At 39.5% G+C, this 23965-nt stretch overlaps 1 protein-coding gene and 1 long non-coding RNA gene across 12 annotated transcripts in view; one reads left to right on the top strand and one right to left on the bottom strand.

Moving 5' to 3' along the window:
• Window positions 1-23965, top strand: part of LOC105486187 (synaptopodin 2) — a 172929-nt gene that overhangs the window by 62220 nt on the left and 86744 nt on the right. The gene's annotated exons all lie outside the window — the stretch shown is intronic.
• The window catches only part of LOC105486185 (uncharacterized), an 87057-nt gene that overhangs the window by 52582 nt on the left and 10510 nt on the right, over window positions 1-23965 (bottom strand). For 2 of the 8 annotated variants that reach the window (XR_011621054.1, XR_011621053.1), the window contains exons 2-3: window positions 12643-12792; window positions 6527-6558 (exon numbers count right to left, since the gene is read on the bottom strand). This is a non-coding gene — a long non-coding RNA (uncharacterized lncRNA). Of the gene's footprint in view, window positions 1-1112; window positions 6559-12515; window positions 12793-23965 lie in introns of all 8 variants that reach the window. The other 6 variants (XR_011621057.1, XR_011621059.1, XR_011621055.1 and 3 more) reach the window with 6 other exon arrangements.

Below are 23965 nucleotides of genomic sequence, written 5' to 3'. Positions count from 1 at the left end.
CATTTCATGATGGGGTGGGGGCAGGATATTATTAGAAAAACAAATGTCTAAAAAGACTCCCTAGGAAGTAATAATGAAAAAAAGTTGAAAAACACTACCCTAACCCTGTGAAATTGCTACTATGGTTTTTGGTAGTCCAACTTCCTTCCAAAATGCAAATCTAATTGAATGCTGTTGCAGGTGTTGGTAGAGAAAAATAGCATCTTTAAATTCTGCTACAGCCAGGTGTGGTGGCTCACTCCTGTAATCCCAGCACTTTGGGAAGCCCAGATGGGCAGATCACTTGAGGTCAGGAGTTCGAGACCAGCCTGGCCAACATGGTGAAACCCCGTCTCTACTTAAAAAAAAATACAAAAATTAGTTGGGCGTGGTGACACATTCCTATAATCCCAGCTACTCGGGAGGCTGAGGCAGGAGTCACTTGAACCCAGGAAGTGGAGGTTGCAGTGAGCCAAGATCAAGCCACTGCACTCCAGCCTGGGAGACAGAGCAAGACTCTGTCTCAAAAAATAAAATAAATAAAATAAAATAAAATAAAATAAAATATTCTATTACATGTTGATCACTGAACTAGGGGTTTCTACACATGCTTTCAAGTCAATCCTCATTACCCTGCACTTTTTCTTCAGAATACAAATCACAAATATAGTTAGTTTTACTTGATATTTGTTTCAACTCTACTTTCAAAATAATTTATAGTGAAAGTTACTGTCATTATGAAGCTTACAAAAAATTCTCTTTGAAGCTGTGAGGCCACCACGTAGTTTTAAATTGCTTTCCCTTTAAATAATTGTCAGATGCGTTTAACCAAGTTTGAAAAAGATGACATTCTGTTAAAAGAAATCACAATAGAAAACAACTGCCACATTTCATTCTCAATAATATTGTTTTTCTAAAGAATTTTAGAAAATCATCATTTCATTAATTTGTAATAAGTTTTAGTGTATAACAGCCACAAAAGGCAGGTACATTAAAATACCAGTGGTTGCGTATAATCTTTTGCAAGGATATAGGTTTGTTTTAATATGTATCTGGGATTTTATTTTGTTCAGTTATAGTGAGGCCAACAGATCAGGAGATAATTACCATTGAAAAGATAGCTTGCTACTCACAGTTTCCAAGGTTAGGGCCACACAGGACAGCCCAGGGAAGCACCAAGGTCAGTCAGAAGCAGAAGCAGAGAGCAGAGGGCATGGGCAAGAGCCTGTATTGTGGTTTCTACAGGAATGAATGGACCAGACAAGGCAAGTAGCTGAGTAGGCTTAGGATTTGATAATTTAAATAATTTTGGTAGGTTCTGGGTTATAAGAATGGTCCCCAACTGTCTGTTACCTGGTGCTAGGGTGACTAGGACAGAGGAATATTGCTTCTTGGAGTGTCAGAGCCAGGAAGAGGAGGCAGTGGGAGTGTGGACTCAGGATTGGTTGGTTTACTTATGAAAATGTGCTCAAAGGCAAGTGGACTATCTCTAGGAATTAGCTAAGCCTTGGAAGCCCAGTCTCTCCTTGGTTAGTGAGATCCCACATGCCAGAGCATAAGAATACGGAAAATAATACTGTCAAAATAGGGTTTTATAGTTAATACAAGGTTCAGTCTCAGAAATTCAGATCCATAAACTCGATTGGTTGTGAAAAAGAAGGCTATCCAAATGTCATGAAAAAATATAACTGGGCACAATGAAGTCTGGCCCATTTCTATACAACCAGTGTAAAGATAATGAAGTCTGCATGCCATTGTATACCTAAGTCAAGAGAAATCACCTATCCTAAATGGTGAAACTTGTTGGGAGGAGGCAGGTGGAGGCAGGATTTTATTGACATTGTGGTCTTGGTATTTATATCTCCTGTCTTACTTCTCTGTGTGCTCGGTCTATACAGACACAGTGTGTAACTTAGATACTTTCTATTACCTCCAACCTTAGTTTGTCTGTGCTGCTAAAAATACCACAGTTCTGGAGGCTATGAAGTCCCAGATCAAGGTGCCAGCAAGTATCTGTCTGGGGAGGGCACAGTCTCTGCTTCCAAGATGCTGCCTTGTTGCTGCATCCTCTGGAGGGGAGAATGCTGTGCCCTCATATGGGATTGAAAAAGAAAACTGGTCCCCTCTAGCCCGTATATAAGGTCGCTAATCCCATTCATGAGAGCTCTGTCCTCATGACTTAGTCACTGCCTAAAGGCCCCACCTCTTAATACAATCACACCGGCAATTAAGTTTTGACACACGAATTTCGGAAGACATTCAGACCATAGCACCAGACAATGCCAGTACACGAAGAAACAGCAAGTTTGTTGGGATCCGAGGGCAAAAATCTATAGTTTCAAAAAGTACAAAGAGTTTTATGATTGTTGTAGTTGTTACTTTTACTGCTCAGCAAAATGAATACAGCATTGTATCAAAAAAAATCTAAATTTTATAGTAATATAGGCCACAGCTGAAAATCTAACCCAGTTATTTAGTACTAGCATGTTACCTTTCCAAACATGATTTTTTTCATAATAAAATTCATGTTGTAATATCACTCTTGAGGCTAGAAACAAATTGAAAAAAACATAGGAAACAGATGAAGATTAAAATATAAACTTTTTTAAAAAGCTAAAGCTGAATTTGAGGATGTGGCTAAGATGTGCAACCGCAATGAACTTATTAATATTTCATCCCAGAATTAAACTTCTCCCTCCAGTCTCAGGCAGAGGAGAGAGCCCACTCTTCTAAATATAGCTGAGAATACATCCCAAGTAAGGGGTCTTAAAAGGGATTGACCTACACTAGGCTTTCTCAGTCCCTTCTCTTAGTCTCAACAATCAGGCAAGAAAATCATCCTCTGTCTTGAAGGGTGAGTGAAGGGTGATGAGAGAAGTACATAGTCCCCAGCCTCCCAGCTCTGGAATAATTAGACGCAGGGACTGGAAATCCCCTTACACTACTTTGAAGATTATTGTGAAGATCGATTACAGATGACATATGCAATCTGTCTATCCACAGCAATAGGCATTTTCAGTGGAAAGAGATAGTTAAACTCATCAAGACTTCATTTACCACATAGAGGATTGTTCCTTCTTCTGATAATGAAATTTAGTAAAATCACTTCTTTTTTATTTTAATTTTTTCCATATCTGAGAGTAAACTTTTTAATTCATGAGAAAAGGAGATGTTCTGTATGAATTCAAGTTACTTGTAATTATGTATTTTGAATTAACTCTAATTAATTTTATATATGATTCTCAAATTTCATTCTAGTAAGATAGGTAAAATTGGTGAAAATACCAGAAATAATGTAATACCAAACTGCAAACATGAATATTATATTTTACTATTTCAACTGTTATTGTTGGTATTTTGGTTGATCACATTGGATGGTAGGTACTTCATCTTTCTAGATAGAACAATTTAGCACATTTGTTCAAAAATGAGGATTTGCTGTCTCAGCAATGATACTAACATATATTATTTATTAAGAGCTTTATACATCAGACAGTGTGCTGGTGCTTTACAAAACTTTATTTCTAATAGTATAGCAACCTTGGAAGGAATTATTATGATAACAATTTTCTAAAGGAGAAAACTGAAGGTCAGAGAGATAATTTTTAAAAAATTATACAGAATCAGAGTAGTGAAGTCAGGATTCTAACCCTGAATCCTGCAAATTCCTTCCTTTAAATATGTCTTTCTGCCTTTCTGTAGGAGAATTTAATGTGAAAAGGAAGAACACAAGGTTGTAGTTCCATCAGTGTAACTAACAGCAGTGACCTTGGAACTTCACTTGATTGAAGTATATAAGGGACAGGAAGACAGCCCTTTTTAAAAGGCTCAGTATGAGTTTAAACACATTGGTCATCTTCACATTGTTTGGTTGATTTATCCAAACTATATTGAGAGCTTAGAGAACAATAGCACAGGTTTTCCTGCACTGCACACCATTGTTTTCATCATTTTATGATACCCTGAACTTCTCCCTTCATAGGATTCATCACAATTGTAAACTCTTTGCTGAAGTTTGTGTCAGATTCTAGCCCCTGAGCGGGGCAGTGATGACTTTGTCTTATCACTCTATCCCCCATTGCCCAGCGCAGAGGATAGGATAGGTGCTCGTTATATATCCATTGGCTATTTGAATGAGTTAATGACTAATGGCATAGGGTTCTCAGAAATGAGTGGCAGAGGTATTATCAACTTCAGGCAAGAAAAGGAGAGACTCTGTAGGACTCAATCTTTCTCGAACTGTAGCCTTTTTTTTTTTTTTTTTTTTGATAATTAAAAATTACTCAGAATTGCACACACCTTGAGTCTTTCAACACTTTATACCATATGGCAATATCTGTTATATTTTCATAATTTGCATGTATAACTGCAAAATCACAATGCTTATTTTAGATTCCTAGGAATTAATGTAGATTGCCAAAGATCACCAGTGTGAAAGCTCATGAGCCAGCATAAAATTAGGTATTGATGAGCTCCAGGGAGAATAAAAGATATTGATCTCTGTTGGTTCTCTCTAGTGAACTCCTCTCTAACAAACTGGACCCTCTGGGCTTGGTGAGGAATGGATCAGAATGCAAAAACGGTGGAGCAAAATCTATGTTATGCACTTTCTCTTCCAAAAGGCCACGATTCCTGTGGGTCCTTGTTTATCTCCACTCTCCTGATATTTAGCATATGTCTGCCTACATGGAACTGCTCTCTCCTCAAGTTTTGCACCTAATTTCTCCTTAACATTGGCAATTACTTATGCTCTTCTTCACATATAGTTTCATGATACAGTACAGTTATTATATTACAAATCTGTACTTTCATTTCAGTTTTTAAAAAGATTAAATATATGGGTTTTCATGTAATCATATTTTGTAGTCTGTATCTTTAAAACAAAAAGTCACTTAAAACACTGACAATTTGCCTCCAAACGTGCCTTAAATATCTTCATTATTTAAGAGTGCTTTTTCTTTTTTTCTCTCTCTCTCTCTTTTTTTTTTCCCTAACTCCAGAAAGATTATTCATGGGAAAAGTCCTAGAGCCTGCTTCCAAACTGCACACAAATGGTAATACAAAGTGCCCTTTCATATAGGCTCAGCATTGCCATCTAGGGACTATGTAGGTCTCAAATGTGAAAGGATGTTCAACCAAAAATGGGCATTTCAGTTTTAGGCAAAGTCTCGACTGAAAATAAGTCTGCTGCCCATGCTGAAGCCACAGTAGGGATAATTCAGGCATAAAACTGAGCCACAAGGGGAAAATACTTATTTGTATTCTTGAAATAGATGATATTTTTTATATTCTCCAAATCAACTGGTTAGTTGATCAAGTATCCTTCTGTAGATATAGATTTATCTGAAAAACCATTGTCTAATATGGTTTTATTTTTCTCTCTCTCTTTCTGTCTGTATAGCTATATACAAGGGAGTCTGTGAGGGAGAATAATAGCTGGCATTTACCAAGTACTTTATGTGCAAACACTGTTCTAAGCACTTTACACACATTAACTCATTTAATCCTCACAATACATATATGAGGGAGGCATAATATTATCCCCATTTTTACAAATTAGGAAATTTAGGCATAGTAAAATACATTGCCCAAGCCCATACAGGTAGTAAGCAATGACTTGCACCAGACAGTCTGACTCCAGACTGTGCTTTTTTTTTCTTTTTAGACAGAGTCTCATTCTGTCACCTAGGCTAGAGATCAGTGGTGCGATCTTGGCTCACTGCAATCTCTGCCTCCCGGGTTCAAGTGATTCTCCTGCCTCAACCACCTGAGTATCTGGGATTACAGGCACTCGCCACCACGCCTGGGTAACGTTTGCATTTTTAGTAGAGATGGGGTTTTGCTATGTTGGCCAGGCTGGTCTCGAACTCCTGGTCTCAAGTAATCCACCCTCCTGGGTCTCCCAAAGTGCTGGGATCACAGGTGTGAGCCAGATTCAGATTCCATGCTTTTTAACAACATGCCAAACTGCTGCTAGCCTCAGAGAAAGTGAAACATAATGGGAAATCTAAATAGAACTGATAATTCAGCAATATGAACTGTCCCACGATATTATGTACTTAGATGGCACATGGCCTCTAAGATAGCAGTAGCTGCAGATACAGAGTATATATTTCCCCTGCCTGTTTTACTGTGGATTGGGGTAATCAGGGGAAGCTTCTTAGGAAGAAAACTATTGAATTGGGCCTTCTAAAGTGACAGAATCGGATGAGAGAAGTAGCGTATAGAAAGCATTCTCAGCAGGAAGAAAGGTTTGAGCCGAAATGTACAAAGCATTATTATAGGGGATAGTGGGAAGGCCAGTTTGCCCAGAGCAACAGTCTTAAGTAGAGAAAGCAGATATATTTAGAAAAGTTGCTTAAATCCAGATGTTACAATGATGTGACTCTCATGCGAAGAACGTGGACTTCATTTCATAGACAAAGCAGGGTTGTCTTAAGAGGTCAAGAACAAGAGTGGGAAAATGAAAAAAATGTTTGAGGGAATATTAGTCTGGCAACGGAGTGCAAGAGAAATAAAGGATAACAAAAAGGAAGCAGAGCCTTACCTGGAAGTTGGTGCATTTTTCAAGATGAGGGCCTAGAATTTAATAGACATGGGTTAAATAAATAAAAGGAAGGCATCAATCTTGGAAATATTACTAAGGGAAAATTAGTAGGAATTGTCTGAATGGTTATGAAAACCTAAGGGAAAACATCAAAGATTATTTCAAAAATTTTAAGCCTGGGAAACAGTAAGATGGAATCCAAATAAAAAGTAGATACAAATTGGAAATGAGAGGAGAGATTGGGGTTTTGAAGACGCTGATTTAGAAGTCATCATCATAAATAAGGACTGATTTTAAAGAGAAACTGGGGGACTGACATAACCTTAGGTAATGTCCATGTGTGAAGGGTAGAAAGAAAAGTCTACAGAAGTAACCAGAAAGACACTAAAACTAGAGGCTGTGGGGAACCAGGATAGCATAAGCTTCATGGGTGTCAATGGAGGAAATGGTTTCAAGGTGAAACTATTGTGGTCAACAGTTCCAAAAGTCTCAAGAAATAAAAGGAGAATGAGAACACAGAAAAAGATAATTGAATCTACAAACTCACATTGCATAGCATATACCTAAGTAGACTTAACTTTACTCTTTTAACTGTAATTATTTTTATTTTGTCAAAATCAAAATTATTTCCTATTGGGTAAATCAATTGTTCCTTATTCTTAGCCAGCCAATTAATCAGCAATACTTATTGAGCAGTCACTATATTCAGAACACAAGAGGAAGAAAGCTTGGTGGGAGTGGGGGAGGTAAGTGTAACTCACAGTAAAATCAAATGGTCTCTGAACTGCAGAGCTGGGGTGACTTTCACTCTGATATCCTTTTCTTTAGGCACATGGAGAATAGAGGCAAAAAGGTGACATGGTGGCTGGACATGGTGGCTCATGCCTGTAATCCCAGCACTTTGGGAGGGCGAGGTGGGCAGATCACTTGAGGTCAGGAGTTTGCGACCAGCCTGGGCAACATGGTGAAACTCCGTCTCTACTAAAAATACAAAAATTAGCCTGGCGTGGTGGTGGGTGCCTATAATCCCAGCTACTCAGGAGACTGAGGCAGGAGAATCACTTGAACCTGGGAGGCGGAGGTTGCAGTGAGCCGAGATTGCACCACTACACTCCAGCCTGGGTGACAGAGTGAGACTCCATCTAAAAAGAATTCAAAAAGGTGACATGGTGATAAGAAGCTATGGACTTGCATTATAAACCCCAAGGGTGTACTGGCAAATCTCATCTATTTAATGGATCTTTGAAACTTGGGTCTGTATTTGGAAAAGTCATTCCCCACAAACACAGGAGGTTCCTCCTCAGGGACGTTCTCTGTGATCTTCCATGGCAAGGACCTCCTGAATGCTTCTAATTTGAAAGATCTGTTGAGGATTAGTTAAGAGAAGAGGTAGGCTGGGTTCTGTCAACACACCCACCCATGCAACTGGGTGCTATGTTGCACATCTCACTGGTCTTTGGCCAGTGTGACCTACTGTGTAAGAGTATGTGCTTTGGAATCAGATCTGGATATAGCCTCCCTCCCTCTCCATTTACCAGAATTGTGATTTGGAAAGTCACGTAACCTCTTCAGACTTTTTTTTTTTTTTTAATCTGTAAAGGTGGACATAATAACCATAAATAAAAGATTATTGTTAAATGCTCTGTTCATGGGATACACTAAATACATGGTAGCTACTCTAATTATTGTTTTAGGAGTTGAAAGAATGTTGATTGTCCTGGCTGATTATGGGGCCTTAAATAGTGTCACAGGGTCTCCATCCTGATGCCTTTCACTATGTAATAAAATGACTTGCATCTTCAAGCTTCTGCAAAGCCCTTCCATCTCCACTAATACATGTTATCCTCACAACAAACCTGTAAATGACTCAGCATGTCTGTTATTACTCCTGTCTTGCAGATGGAGAGAGAGGGCCTTAGAGAGAGGCAAAGACTTGTTTCAGTCACAACATGAAAAGGTCACAGAGTCTGAACTGGAACCCATGGATGCTCACTCCCATCAGAGCTTGATGGGAATAATCAAGAATATGCAGTCACTTTTCTTGCCAAAATCCCCCTCCACTTTTGTGGAGAACACAGTGCTGAGATGAGCTAATTCTCTAGACACATAAAAGAGCTGCTTGTTGAACTTTTGACTGTTGGCAAGTTGTGCTCATTTCTTAGCCTCAGCAATGCCTTGACACTTCTTCTGCTTTAACCTTTTATCTTTCAAAGGACTTTACTCTTAGCATTTTTGAAGAGTGGGCATTGTTTTCATCCTTCTCACATCTCAAAAAATATGTGTCTTATGTTCCATTAGTCCATCCACATACTTACTTAAGTCAGAATATTGGTTTGGATGCCGTGGTGCGTGTATGTTGGGGTTGGGGGTGGGGTGATTTAGCCTGAGGAAAGTGCATGAAACTTAACCTCAAATATTTTGAGATACGTGATATTACTTTAAGTCTTCTCATTTCGCATATGAAATATGCTTTTCTTCAGCTTTGTACACCAAGTTAATTAATTAAATAGTCCATGATTTAACAAATTTCATACTTGCTTGGGAGGCTTAAGTACCTAGATAAGCAGGCCTTGGTCTTAAGTTATTGGGTTTACTCGTTGGGATCTTGCGGCAGGTAGGTGTGAGGGTGGGCAATGGAGGAGCGGGGTCAAAAGCACAACACTGCAACCCCTGAATCCATTTCCAGTGGATGGGATGACGATCCTGAGTAACTCTGCCTTACAATGTATCCACAGTTGTGTGAGGAGGGAAACCCTGGAAAATTCTTTGCACCTCTTCCTATAGTGTTCAGTCATCTCAGGAAACAGACTGCTTTGGTTGTCATGTTTCTTGTAGGAGCAACGTGATTTGATTAGGAGAAATGTTGAAAATTTCCCTTAGATTGCTCCCTATAGAGATTTTGAGGATTAAGTTCCACGGTGCCCTTCTAGCCACTAAGGAACAACTTCTGATTTTTTGGTGCGGAGGGAGGGAAGACGAATGTTTCTGCATTTTGGGTCCATAAATCCAATTTTACTTTGATTGAAAATGTGTTCCTCTAAGGTATCAATGTTTACATAAGACAGATGGCATTTTGACCCTACATGGTATATTTCTATTCAAAGGATTTTAGGATCTGTTTATTCATCAATTAGTAAAGGCAACATGATTTGACTACAAAGTTATTGGGAACACTCAATCTATTATTTTTACAGAAAGACAATGAACTTATTTTCCCCAAGTGTGAAGTATATTAATTGCATCAAGATATATTCCCGATTACTATATCAGGACATCAAAGGAAAGCAGGTTCCTTGAATCATTACTCCCCACCTCTTTCACTTCACTGACCAATCACGGAGGTTTGGATCCTAAATTTAACTTTGAACGTTTGCTGCCAGTTCCAAAGAATTTGCTAAATAGGTTTCAAATGTTCACCCTTTGTAGGCTTGAGAATGAAGAATTAAAAGAAGAGTGATGGTTACCGTTATAGTAAAAACTTGGCACAAAATAAAAAAGGGCTTTTCTTTCTTCTCTCACTTTTCCAGGTGCTCACCTAAAGCAATAAATGTGTGAGTAATTACCCATGAGTTTTTCCAATCCTAAGGCAGTTAAATGGCATGAACAATGTGCTTTTTAAAAAGATCACTCTAAACATTTATTTCAGTTCAAGGAGTATTTGTGTACTTACTCTGGGGCAAATCCAAGGAACCTAGGAGATTCAGAAGAAACATGAACTAGAGGCTCGCTCTGTCTGGTATCTGTGACCACTGCATTGCCTGGCCATACTTTCCTCATTCATTCCTCCTCTACCCCCCTTTTTTTTTTTTTTCACTTAGCCCAGGGCAAAGCTATCTATCAACTTCTATCCATTGGCATTTCCGAGCCTCTATCCTTTGTCTTTTCTATCTATACTCTCTCCCTAGTTATAGTACATTGACTGGTGACCCACAAAAAGATTTGTTCGTGTCCTAATTCCTGGAACCTGTGAGTGCTATCTTATTTGGGAATGAGGCCTTTGTAGATGTAATTAATTAAGGAACTTGAGCTGGAGAGGGCCTAGATTATACAGGTGGGTTCTATCCTTCTAAGAGACACTAGGAAAGATATGATAGAAGAGGAGGAGGCAATGTGACCACAGAGGTAGAACTTGGAATGATGTGGCCACAAGGGCACAAGTCAAGGATTGCTGACAGTCACCAGAAGTGGGAAGAAGCAAGAAGTGCTTGTTCCCCTAGTCCCCAGAGGGATGCAGCCCTGCTGACACCTTGATTTTGGATTTCTGGACTCCAGAATTGTGAATGAAAAATTTTTCTGTTGTTTTTAGCCACCAGTTTGTAGTCATTTGTTATTTTCCATCCTGGTGAAAATAAACAGACCTAAAAGATATTCAACATCATTAGCCATTAGAGAAATGCAAATTAAAATAATGACAATATCACTACATATGTATCAGAATTGCTAAAGTAAAAAATAGCGACAACACCAATATTGACAAGAATATGAAGAAACTAGCTCATATTGCTGATGGGAATGTAAAATGGTAAAATTGTAAATTGAATGTAAATTATAAAATTAGTTTCATGTGGCAGGAAACTAATATATTACGTACATTTATCTAATCTCTCATCTTCGAATTCCATCTCTATGGGACTCATTAATGTAAATCTCCAGTCCTGACTTCTCAGAGCACCCTACTCAGACATCTAATTGCCTACTGGACATCTCTGCTTGAATACCTAATGGGTATCTCAAACTCAATATGGCTAAGAGAATGTTTTTATTTCTAACCCCTATGCTCACAAATCTCCTTGCAAGTCTTCCCCATCAGTAAATGACGTTAACATCTCAGGCTTAGGGATTAGGCCCCAAGTACTTCATGGCTCCAGGAGAGAGCCTAAGCAGCATGCTTGATTCTTTCCTTCCTCTTACCACCCTTCACTTAATTCCTAGATGAATCCTCTTGGCTACCACCTTAGTTCATCGTTTCTGATTTGGGCTGTTATAGTTGCCTTCTAATTTCCTCCCTGCCTTTAGTCTTACTTTTCTCCACAGAAGTTAGCATAAGTTTAACTCAGTTCTTATCCCTCCATGCCTAAGATGTTCTAATAGCTTCCTATCACCCCTAATAATATTCAGATTTCTTACCTTTGCCTGCAACAGTAGTTCTCAATGGGGGACTATTTACCGCCACCCTCTTCCCCCCCACCTCCAGGGACACTTGGCAATGTCTTCTGTAGACAATTTTGTTTGTCACTACTAGGGAGAACCTACTGACATCTAGTGAGTAGAGTCCAGGAATGCTACGGAACATCTTATACTGCACAGAATATCCCCCCGCAACAGAGAATGAGATGTCACTAGTGCTGAGGATGAGAAACCCCAGCCTACAGACTCCACAGGAACCGAGCTCTGCCTTGTTCTGCTGCCACATCTCCGGCTTTTTCCCTCGCTCACCACTGTCCAGACACGCTGGCTTTTATTTCATTCTTCAGGTATGCTAAGCTTGCCCACCTCTCAGAGCCTTATGTTCTCCCTTTGTGTTGAAACATACTTTTCCAAAATCTTTGCATCTCTGTGTCTTCATTACTCAGGTGTCAGTTCAAATAGTATCTCCTAAGAGAGGCGTTCTCCAACAACCTTTACTAGAGCAGCCTCCACCATCCTACTCCCACTGCTCTATCATGTTAGTCTATTTTTACCTCCTATATAGCTCTAATTTATCTTATTTTTTGTGTTTATTGTTAGAATTTTCTCTCTAAATTCATAAAGCTCTCTAAGGTCTTTCACGTTCACTGCTGCCTGCCTACATCTAGACTACTACCTGGCCCAGAGTAAGTGTTCAATAAATATCTGTCAAATCACTGACACAAATGTAAAACAGTAGAAGATAACCAAGTATTCCTAAAATGTTTGGTGCCAAGAGTGATGCAGTGTATCACCAGAAAGGCAGGGTTTTTCTTCTAGAATCTTGTCAATTTCGAGTATATGGCTCTTTAGTGGATGTTACCTCCATTTAAATCTTGACTCTACTGACAGAATGAGGCTTTGGGATATTCAGCCCATCTCGTTGGCCGGAAAGATGAAATTTTTATCTTTGAACTTAGTGTTCTGAAGACACACATAAGAGCAATCACCCTGTATCCCCTTTTGCTCCGTTTCATCAGGTAGTAGATGGCTGGCAACTGATTGTTCCTGCAGTTAAACTTTGAAGCATCCTCACAGCAGCAATGGATGAATCCCTGAGAGCAGATGAGCTCACTGAGGGACTGCTTTTTGAAGAGGAGCTGTCAAAGGAAGTAGAGAAAAATGATTAGAAAAGCAGTAGGAAAACAAGATGAAACTAAGTCTCTGTAGCCCCAGAGTGATAGAAAATAGCCAATTTATAAAGGAAGTCTTGTTAATGTATCTTTGACATATTATGCTTTTTTAATAGGGGCAGATGTTCCTTTCATTAATGAGTGAATAGCTAAAAATGTTCCTGCAAAGCAAAATATAAACTTAGTGATAACAGGTACCTACAGAGAAGGCAAAGTTGAGAGCACTTCGAATAATATAATAATCATTAAAGTATTCAGTTCTTACTTTCTAAAAACATTAACCCTGCTAGGACATTTTCCTAATTATAAAGGGTTTTAGAATAGTCCTAAAGTCCCTAATTTTTCTAATATTTTGATTAGGAGAACTTTGACTATTTTTAATAGCTCCAAAGTGTTGGAAATAGAGGTCATTTTTGTTCCGTTTCATCCTGTGTTGAGTGATTGAGAAATCAGTTAGGGAGATAGGCAAAATCAAGAACTGGGAAAAGCTTCCATCTGCCCCAATCTGATCCAGTCCTGTTTCCATGTTTGGAAATGGTTCCTTGAGCTTATCCACATTTTGTTGGCAGGTCATATTTTTGGAGAATGACAAGTGCTTTTCTCCTTGCCACCCATTAGCCATAATCTTGGCCTTGGGGAATGCACACTGCCTGTAATGTTCAGAATCTGAGGGCAAGTAAGCTGAAGGCCAGGTTGAATTGTGGATGCAGCCATGATATATGAACTACACTGCAGTCACACACTGAGCTTGCCTGCTGGTGGTATATTGTGTCCCATAAGATGAAGAGAGAAGGGAGGGAGAGATCATTTTTCAAAGTAATATAGAGAATAAGAGTTAAACATATCTGAGAGTGAACTCAATTTGTATTACATTCTATTCTAAGAAAAAGGCACCTCTATAACACCTTTAGTGAGAGTAAATTTTTGTGCCCAAAGGCATCCTAGGCAACTGTCCATCCTATTAGATCATTACAGTGAGTATACAGACCAATAGTCTCTGTCCTACTGAAATGTGTTTTCATCTAGGAAAAATAGACTTTAATCATATTTGTAATTTCAAAGTGGATGAATTTAATAGCACATTCATACAGGCCACCAGACTAAGAAATCATTTTACCCGACTTACTGATCTATATTACTAGTAATTAATTGCTACTTCAATACTGAATAAATCTGAAATAATAAGGAAAACTTATGACATTTAGATTTTTTATGTATTTACACTGGACTGAAAAACTTATTTTTAAGTCTTGCATCTTTAACTATTTTTTAGAAGATGGAGTCTTGTGATGTTGCCCAGGCTGGCCTGGAACTCCTTGGCCTTCCAAGTAGCTCAGACTACAGGTGTGTGCCACCGTGCCCAACTCACATCTTTACATGTTTTTAAAAAATCAGATTTTATTATACTTGTTTATTTTACCAGTTGATCAAATTCTCAGGGAAATGAGGATACACTGATTTTAAAAAATTAATATTAGTACATGCTGTTATTATTTATTTCCATAGTCTGTAAAACTTTTATTGCAGAGGTACAACCTCAGATCCTCTAACCAAACAATTTGCATTAAGCTTTTTGAATAAAGGCCTAGGAGACTTATTACTCATATTTAACCATTGCTTCTAGGAAAACTCATAGTAGAATGTAGGCCACAGCTGTACTGGGTACATTCTGTCCTCGAAATGCAATCAATCAATCAATCAATCAGTCAGTCAACCTTCTAATCAAATACTGGCCAGGTGATGCACGGCTCTCACTGAGATGGGATTGCATCCTATTGGGATGTCCATGGGTTTTGCATGAGAGGGACCACCCATTAAGATTGTCCACCAGGCTTTTTGCTCCATTTAACCTCATTCTAGCATATGGAGCAGGTGCCAAGGAAGTTTTGGAGAATAAAGATAAATGATAGATTCTTCAAAATGAGAGATATGGCTGTGCTTGGTGGCTCACGCCTGCAATCCCAGCACCTTGGGAGGTTGAGGTGGGCAGATTACTTGAGCTTAGGAGTTTGAAACCAGCCGGGGCAGCAGGCAAAACCCTGTCTCTACAAAACACACACACACACGTCCACACGCGCGCGCGCGCGCACACACACACACACACACACACACACACACATTAGCTGGGTGTGGTGGTATGTGCCTGTGGTCCCAGCTACTTGGGAGGCTGAGGTGGGAGGATTGCTTAAGCCTGGGAGGTAGACGCTGCAGTGAGCTGAGATTGTACCACTTTACTCCAGTCTGGGTGACAGGGTGAGAACCTGTCTCAAAAATAAATAAAAAATAAAAACAATTAAAAAGTGAGAGATATGGAAAAAATATTATCTGAAAAAACCATCAGGCTTTATTTATTAGGGTGCCATACTATTTCTCTCTCCCTCTCACTCTGCCTCTCCACTTCCACCTGTATCTCCATCTTTCTCTCCCTTCTTCCCTCCCACTCCTTTGTTAGTTTTTTCTCATTAATCTTAGGTAGTTTCCAAGGAAGAAGGTTTATGGTAAAGCCATTCATATGTTTATTCAATAAATAGTAACTACTATGTGTTAGATATTGTGCTGGAGATGTAGATGTTCTTACAAACAAGAAAACCCCTGCTATCAAGAAACTCAGTCCAAAGGACTGAAAAAAAGGCAAGAAAATTAACCCTTGTGTAGAATACATAGTGTGTCCCAGGTGTTAGCTGGGACCTCCTGGTCCCTTGAGATCTGACTGAAATCAGCACAAAACTTCCATTTCATGTCCTTTTGAGGCCCAAAGGCTGCTCCTAAGATTTCTGTTGCATTCACAGTCAGTTCTGCTCTGATTTCCTGCTTTCTAATGTACTGTGCATCTTGTAGCTGTTCTTTTATCTCTGTCTTGGCATAAACTCAAGCTTGGGAGACAACTCTTTCTCATCTATTCTCCCTCCCCTACACCACACACAAAGCAATCATCAAATCCAGGCTGATAATGTATTGCAAAAACTTGAACTGGGAGTTTTTGGGTCATGGGAGAGCACAGCAATAAACTTCAAATGACAGAGTGCACATTCCTGTTTTAAGTCCATTTGCCAGCACCCCCCAACCCCAACCAGGCCCTTCTCACTGTCTACTTTACCCCACACAACAGCCATACTCCTGCCAATCTTCTCATCCATCTCCCAGTTCTATTCCTCATATCATCCCTCCTGCACTGCATTCTACCCTCCTCCAAACTCCAGCTCCAGGAAGTGCTTGCTGTCTGTTGTACAGAGTAATTCTGTTCTTTTCGTGCATCCCCAAAATTCAAATCCAGGCCCACTTTGTTCATACCTAAATCCATCCTGGTGCTCAGGCATGGGGACTTTTATGTTCCAGGATCTACTCTTTAGCCTCCATAGAAGGCAATTATGGTTACATAGTATTGTTTTTTTTTTTTTCCTTCTTTACTTGTATATGATTCATTTATTCAGTCATTCGACAATATTTACTGGATGTCTGCTATGTATCAGGCACTGTTCTAGGTGCTGGAAATAAAACTGTGTACAAGATGGCACAGGTCCTGTCCTCATGGATTTATATTCTGGGAAGTACGTACAAGATGATATCAAAAAGTAGAGGGGGCTGGGTACGGTGGCTCACATCTGTAATATCAGCACTTTGGGAGGCTGAGATGGGAGGATCACTTGAGCCCAGGAGTTCAAGACCAGACTGGACAAAATATGAGGCCCTATCACTACAAAATTTTTTTTTTTAATAATTAGCTGGATGGAGACTGAGGTGGGAGGATTGCTTGAGCCCAGGAGGTTAAAGTTGCAGTGAGCCATAATTGTGCCACTGCATTCCAGCCTGGGTGACAGAGTGAGACCCTGTCTAAATAAATAAATAAATAAGCCCATACCTCATTCTGGGATGGGAGACTATTGTGGATTATGGAAAGCTAAATCTGATAGGACAACCAGGATTAATCTAGGTGGATTGGAGGGGCTCAAAGGCAAAAGTTGGCAGCAAAGTTCTCAACCATTCATTTGGGTGGATAGAAAGAAACAGGAAATAGAAAAAGTGTTTTATTTGAGAAGGCATTCATCATCGCTCCCTCCGACTCCTATACCTCAATACTCAAGCAATACCTTTAAAGCAGAATTGAGGTATGAGCTCTCTAGGGAGAAAGAAAAGGCAGTCTCCCTCCCCATTTCGGCTTCTGGGTAGAGCTGATAGATAGAATAGGCTTGTTTGAGTTGGTTTGTCTTTCCCAGAAACCCTGGAGCACAGCTCCCCACCCTTACCCTTGTCAACCCCAAGGGAGGACTTCCTCTATATAATATTGCCTGAAGAAGGAAAGCCAGGGTATGACAGAGGGTTTGGTCAAGATCCTAAATTGCTGTGGGATTTAGGATTGGACCCCAGGGCTGCTGCTAGTTCATATGAAGCATTTATACAAATTTAAATTATATATATATCATATATATACACACATAACATATATAGACACACATTCTGGGATGATATAACCCAAAACTACTGTTTTACAGGGCTTGGCAAATGAAAGGCCCTCTCCCCCAGGTCCCCTTGTATTGGGTATTACCTGAACAAATGGTGGCCTAGTTTGTCCCAGATTGTATAGATTTTACAAATGTAGGTTGAACAGATTGATGAAGTTTTTAAAGTATCTGAATTCACTGATGTACTTGAAGAGCAGGTCCTTCCTTACAAAGCTCTGAATGATTAGTTAATAACATGTTAGTGTTTAAGGAACTGTACCTCACAGTAAGTACATCTTTTTCCTCTTTATCCAGTTACTTAAAATAACAGTAATAATAGTTTACCATTATTCAGCATAATGGATATGTTCCAGACATGCACTAAATAGTTTACAAATATTAATTCTATGAATTCTTATAACAACCTTATAACACAGGAGGGTACTATTATTCCCATCTAATATTTCAGAAAACAAAGGTTTCAGTGGTTCAACTCAGCTACTGAGTTAATTTCAAGCCCATTTTAGCTCCCACTCTATACTGCACATTTTTTTTCCCTCCTACCCTTCTTCTTTCTCTCTTCTACTTCTGTCTCCCTATAGGAAATAACATTCTGCAGAGGAACCATGTAAATATGGTTTTGGTCAAGCTACCTGATAACTCTACAATTGACCTTTTAGCTCTGACATTCCCTGAGCCTGGGTTTTCCAAACAAACAACTTCTCTTTGTTGTTTGGGTTATACTTAAGAGCCAGCATTCTGAAAATCCTGGCTTCAGGTTTCCAAACCAGCAGGTTGTGCTCAGAGCCTAATCCTTGCTGGATGGTAGCACATTTCATCACACAAAAACCATAGCTCCTCTTGGTCCTTGGCCTGATGCTCTCTCTGCAGCTTCTTTGGCCAACTCAACTAAAAGTGCAGTGGGGAAGCCCCATTCATGGTCATTTCCAGAGAACCATTTGCCTCGCTGGGGGAAAGGGGTATAACACAATCCCTGATAGTTTCTGGACAAAGAGGTTCCATGTTTTCCCCTATGCTTTTGGCATGCCTTGGATAATTCTCTTTGGTATTAGTCATCTCCTTAAGAAATCGTAAAATATACAGCATTTAACTAAAGTTTGTAACACCAGATTCTCTCCAGAAGGTGTTTTCCTTGATTTGGCTTTTTAATTCTTCTTGATTTGAAAAATCTTTATACCTTAAAAAAAAAAAGTCAACTTAAAACATGGACCTATCCATGCAACTTTAAACTTTATTAGAGAATGTCATATAATGAAGATATACAGCTATTCCATAAAATGTCTAACTGTGGTGAAAAAATACGTGACATTCAATGTATTCACTTTCAAATAAGATAACTTACTGCTCTTGGTTATTGGTTTCCAAAGACTTGCTGAGCATTTCCTTGTTTGGCCTTGGAAGAATTTGCTCTGGGATTTCAGCCTGGCCCTTGACTCGCTGAAAAACCACAAGATGTAGAACAAAGGGAGCAGGCTGAGAAGCCAGCTAGTGAAAATGAAAGCAAGAGGTCCCAGCCTGAGGCTTAGTGTGTGTTCTTGAAAGAAGGAAGTTGCTGCAGGGTCAGGAGAATGTCACTGGCGGCCCTTGAACTTGCTAATGCCAATCAGACCTCATGGGCTCCAGGCAAATCAACAAAGTCTGGAGACAAAATGTTTGAATGTAACTGTTAGAGCAATGTCCTGGCTCCACAGAGATATCTTTTCTCCCAGAGGTCACTGTTTCACCGTTAACCATTTAACCATTTTCCCAGCCACTCCGGAGCTCCAGTTCACTCTCCCAACTCAGCAGGAAAGTGAGTAACAGATTTTCTAAATTAGAGCCCAGACTTCGAAAGGTCACAGCTAAGAAAGCACCCACAGGCATTTGCCTTGCCATTTAGTAAAATTTCTGACCATGATACAGTGATGGGGCAATCTAAGAAGGAAAGGGGACTGGATTTGTGTGGGTTTGCAGAGGTTAAAAGAGCAGTGTCTTCTAGGAGGCCTGGGTGGAGGAGTGATGGGTCTTTGTTCTTTTTAAAGAACTTGAAGTATATACTGACTTGCAACGGGTAGAGAAATTTTTAAAATTTCAAATGAATGGCATAACCCCCTTGTGGAGTCCTCTCTTTTCAAAGTTGAAAACAAATTTTTGCAGAAGCAAGCTCAGACTGACTTTGAGCCCTCCTGCATTTTCCAGGTGGAAATTCCTTGACCTTTGAACTCTGACTAAAACATCAGCGATTATAAATCTAACTGCTAAGTATTATGAAATATAGCATGGCAAAACTAAAACGAAAACAAAACAGAACAAGAAACTCTACAGAACGAGAGGAGTGAGGAGACCACTGTCTTAGTCTCTCTCTAGTTGAGCAAGTCCAGTAGACTTTCCAGGTCAGTTCAAAGGAGGGACACGAGTCATTAGTTAACCTCAAGGGGCCCTTGCAGCTCCTAAATTCTATACTCTCATAAACACAACACTCTGTCTCTGGTGGGTTACCACTGTTTTATGATCTCCTACACTGTACAGTTAAGTTTTAGACCAAGTTTACAAGGTAGCATTACTCTCAAACATTTTTCTGATATATTAAATTGAACTCTAAGTCCCAGAAATGCTACATAGAAATTACATTGCACTTTGTAAAAGTTCTATATGTCTCCAAAACTGCATTAGAGACTAAGAATATATTTCCAAACTCTTACATGCATGGTGTTAGTTTAAAATGGAAAAGGTATTTGTAAAAAAATACAATGTTTCTCTCCTGATGGTAATACTGGGTTTATATTATCCATTACCAGTGCTTTCACTGCCCTCTGCTGCTCTGAGGGCGTGTGGAAAGCTAGTCTTTTATATCTCACTGGAGGAGGCCAGCTTTTCATTTATGGTCATGATTATTAATGTTCACTGGCATATTCCAAGTGTAATACTATCTGACTTGGAAAATCCCAACAATGAAGTAGTCAGTGGCCTGAAACCAAATGAGCACTGTGTTCCTGTGAATCAGGACTTTCTAAAGTTTTCTGAGGTTTTATTAAGTTCTGGGCGTTCTTTCTATAAGGTCACTAATATATGAAAATAGCTGTTATTTTGGAAGTTGATTACAGGGGTTTTTTTTTGGTAAAATACCAGTTATTGTTTAAAACATGAAAACTTAGTAGAAATGTCAACAAAAATGATTTGAGATGAGAACCTGGCCTCTTTAAAAAGTAGATTGAAGTGTAATAGAATTTAATTGTGGGAATGTTCTATTGTTTGCATTTAACTATTGGAGATTAGCATAAGGAAAATATTGAGCACTTTCATTGTTTCAATTATATTTATCTATTATTAATTAACAGCATTAGGTAAAATTTCTGTTCATCGTCTAGGACTTCTGTTTAATAATGATAAAAAAATTAATAACTGACATATATGAGCCTTCTTGGAAATATAATTTGTACTCACTCTCCACCTAGCAAAAGCTTTATCTGAAATCTATTTTACTCCTGAATTATAAATTATCAACAGATTTCATTATCTTAACAATTATCTGTCATATGCCTACCATGTACCAGACATAAGCATGTAGATGAATAAACTGCACTTCTGCCCTAAGGTGCTCACAATTTATTCAGAACAAAATATATATAAATAAATGTTTTATTGAGAAATTTCCAAAGGTCTTGCTACCATATGTGCCAATCAAGAGCCCCAGAAGTTTGATTGCTTCTGATCAAGATCTATGACACAGTCACTAGTGAATAATTCTGTCCCTTAGTACTCTTTAATATTCACTCAATAAAACAAGAAGTTTGTATCCCTCCAATTTTTTTACTATATACCCTTTAATAACTTCATACCTCCCTTGGACAAGATGCATGAATGCTTTTACCTTAACCACCCCACATATTATTTACAAATTTGTTTGTAAATAATAGGAAGATAAATATACTTCCCATAGCAGGTAACCTCATTTCATTATTATAAAGGGACTGTAATAGAAAACTTGCCTTGCTATGTCAAATTACTGCCAAAATAGAGAATGCTATGAACGAATACTCTAGAACCAAGGTGGGTGGATTTGGCCTATGACCACATTAGGCTTCCTAAAGCTTCCCTTCATCTCAGAAGCATTTGCACATGCAGAGAAGAAGTCCTCACTTAGAAGAGGACTAGAACATGGTGTGTGCTTTATAACTCATTGTCAATAAATAAATGAATAAAGTAATCAATCAAAAAGATCACTTTTGTTTTTTCTCAGAGAAATGTCAACATAATTTCCAGAGGACATGGAATCTTTTCATTTGTTTTGACCCCCCGATGATACTTTGTCTCCTTAAACTGGCCTGTTGTTAGCCCCACACTCTCTGGGGTGGCAAAAAGCTGGGGTCGCTTTGGGACTGAGCACATCCTGGGGCTAGTGAAAGATCCCATCGGCACCTTCCCTCCTTCTCTCCCTCCATGTTATAATGCAGTATGTTATTCTTTGATGTGAAGATGAATTTATGTTATATTTGATTTCTGAGATTTGCTCAGTGTCTTAAGTTAGCTGTTTTGGCTACTGTTTAGTAAATTACTCTAAACAATAAGAAGATAATTATTATGCATCTTTTAAATTGAAAACAAAGCAAACCCACAACTCTTAAGAACAAAGAGCCAGAATCCGTGGATGGTTATGTTATACCAGTGTTTTCAAGACAGCAGAGGACTGGGCGACTATCTCAGAGGTCCCAAATGTTGAAGGCTTACAGTAGCTCTCATACATCCCACCATCCTTTTAGGCTTTAACTTGAAATGATCAGTTTTACTCACAACAAAGATGGACTGGACAATGCGTCTTAGACCTAAGGCTAGAATGGCACTTCCCTATCTTTTAGGAATTAATGGTTTTACTTTAAAGTCAATGGGTCTCCAGTGAAAGGGTAGCCTGACTTACTCATTCATAGACAGCAAAGCTGGCCTGGAGAACAGAAGCTAGCTGGGCCTGCTAGGACAGGGTTTGCCTACTTTCTGGGTCCTGAATCACAAGTGAGTGCACCGTCTGTGAACACAGTGGTCTGAGGCAGTAAGAGAAAGACCTGGTCAGCTCTTCTTTTTCAAGGCAGTAACCATAGTCTCTGAAAAACAATGGCTCAATGACTTTCAGGCTCTCTATTAATCCAATTAGCTACTCTTCCCATGGCGAGAAGTGACAGGAGAGATCCAGAAGTGTTATGCTGTCCCAACCATAAGAGGAGTGGACTTCCCTCTTTTGAGAAAGTATAAGCCTGATGCGGTGGCTCATGCCTGTAATCCCAGCACTTTGGGAGGCCGAGGCGGGCGGATCACCAGGTCAGGAGATCATAGCCGTCCTGGCTAATCCGGTGAAACACGTCTCTACTAAAAACACAAAAAGAAATTAGCTGGGCGAGGTGGCGGGCGCCTGTAGTCCCAGCTACTCGGGAGTCTGAGGCAGGAGAATGGCGTGAACCCGGGAGGCGGAGCTTGCAGTGAGCCGAGATTGCGCCACTGCACTCCAGCCTGGGCGACAGAGCAAGACTCCGTCTCAAAAAAAAAAAAAAAAAAAAAAAAAAAAAAAAAAAAAAAAAAGAGAGAGAGAGAGAAAGTATAAGACGGAAAATAATGGTTTCTTCAACATCACATGATTCTACAGGGATGGACCTCATAGCGTGGTCCCAGTGAGCTTCATAGTACTCTGTAATGGTCCTGAACAGCTTCGTAGGCTTACATGTAGAACTCTGTTTAATCTCCACAGAAATTCTGTGTAGGAGTTATCCTCACTTCTGATGAGAACTTCCATCAGAACATAAAGGAAAGAGAGGAGACAGAATAATATTTAACTGTACTTATAAAAACAGTTCTGAGGCCAAGTGCAGAGGCTCATGCATGCCTGTACACTTTAGGAGACAGAGGTGGGAGGATCACTTAGGCCCAGGAGTTTGAGGCCAACCTGGGCAGCATAGGGAGACCCCATCTCTACAAAAGAAGAAAAGAAAAAAAATAGCTGGGTGTAGTGGTGTGTGTCTGTAGTCCCAGCTACTTAGGAAGCTGAGGTGGAAGGATGGCTTCAGCACAGGAGGTGGAAGCTGCAGTGAGCTGTGATTATGCCACCGCATTCCAGCCTGGCTGACAAAGTGAGAGACCCTGTCTCAAAAAAAAAAAGCCGGGGGCGGGGGGGATTTCTGAGCTTCCAAGCAGAATCTGATTCCCTTACATTTCCCCAAATGGGAAAATAAAACACTTTTTGTGTGTGTGTGGTTTTTTTTTTTTTTCTTTTCCTCCACACCCTCCAAACTGCAAGAGCAGTTTTTCTAAACCAACTCAGAAGGGAAACTAGCAAATTTGTCTCTTTGGTGCTGGCTTTATTTTTTCTCCATCACTTCCAGCATTGTCCTTTTAGGATTGTTGTCAGGTTTACAGAGACAGCAAGGGTGAAACTGTTTTGCCCACTGCCTACAATTTTAAGTTATACATCTCTAAGTTTAAATCTAGTTCTGTGACCTTGGGCAAGCTACAGAAATCTCCTCAAAGCTCAGTTTACTTTTCATCACAGAGTGGGTGCTTAATAATTTCAGTGTCTTTCATTTGAAAATTGGAAACAAGATATCACAGGATCAGAAATATATATTTTGTAAGCTGGCTGTCCCCGCTTGCTTACCTGTTTTTTCTCCCCACTCACACCACTTTTTCTGCAGACAGCAAGTACCAATGGTCCCCACTTA

Source organism: Macaca nemestrina, chromosome 3 (genome assembly GCF_043159975.1).
Source record: "Macaca nemestrina isolate mMacNem1 chromosome 3, mMacNem.hap1, whole genome shotgun sequence".
NCBI classification, from domain to species: domain Eukaryota; kingdom Metazoa; phylum Chordata; class Mammalia; order Primates; family Cercopithecidae; genus Macaca; species Macaca nemestrina.
Note: the sequence above shows the minus strand (reverse complement) of the source record. Positions and strands in the feature narration are given on the sequence as shown.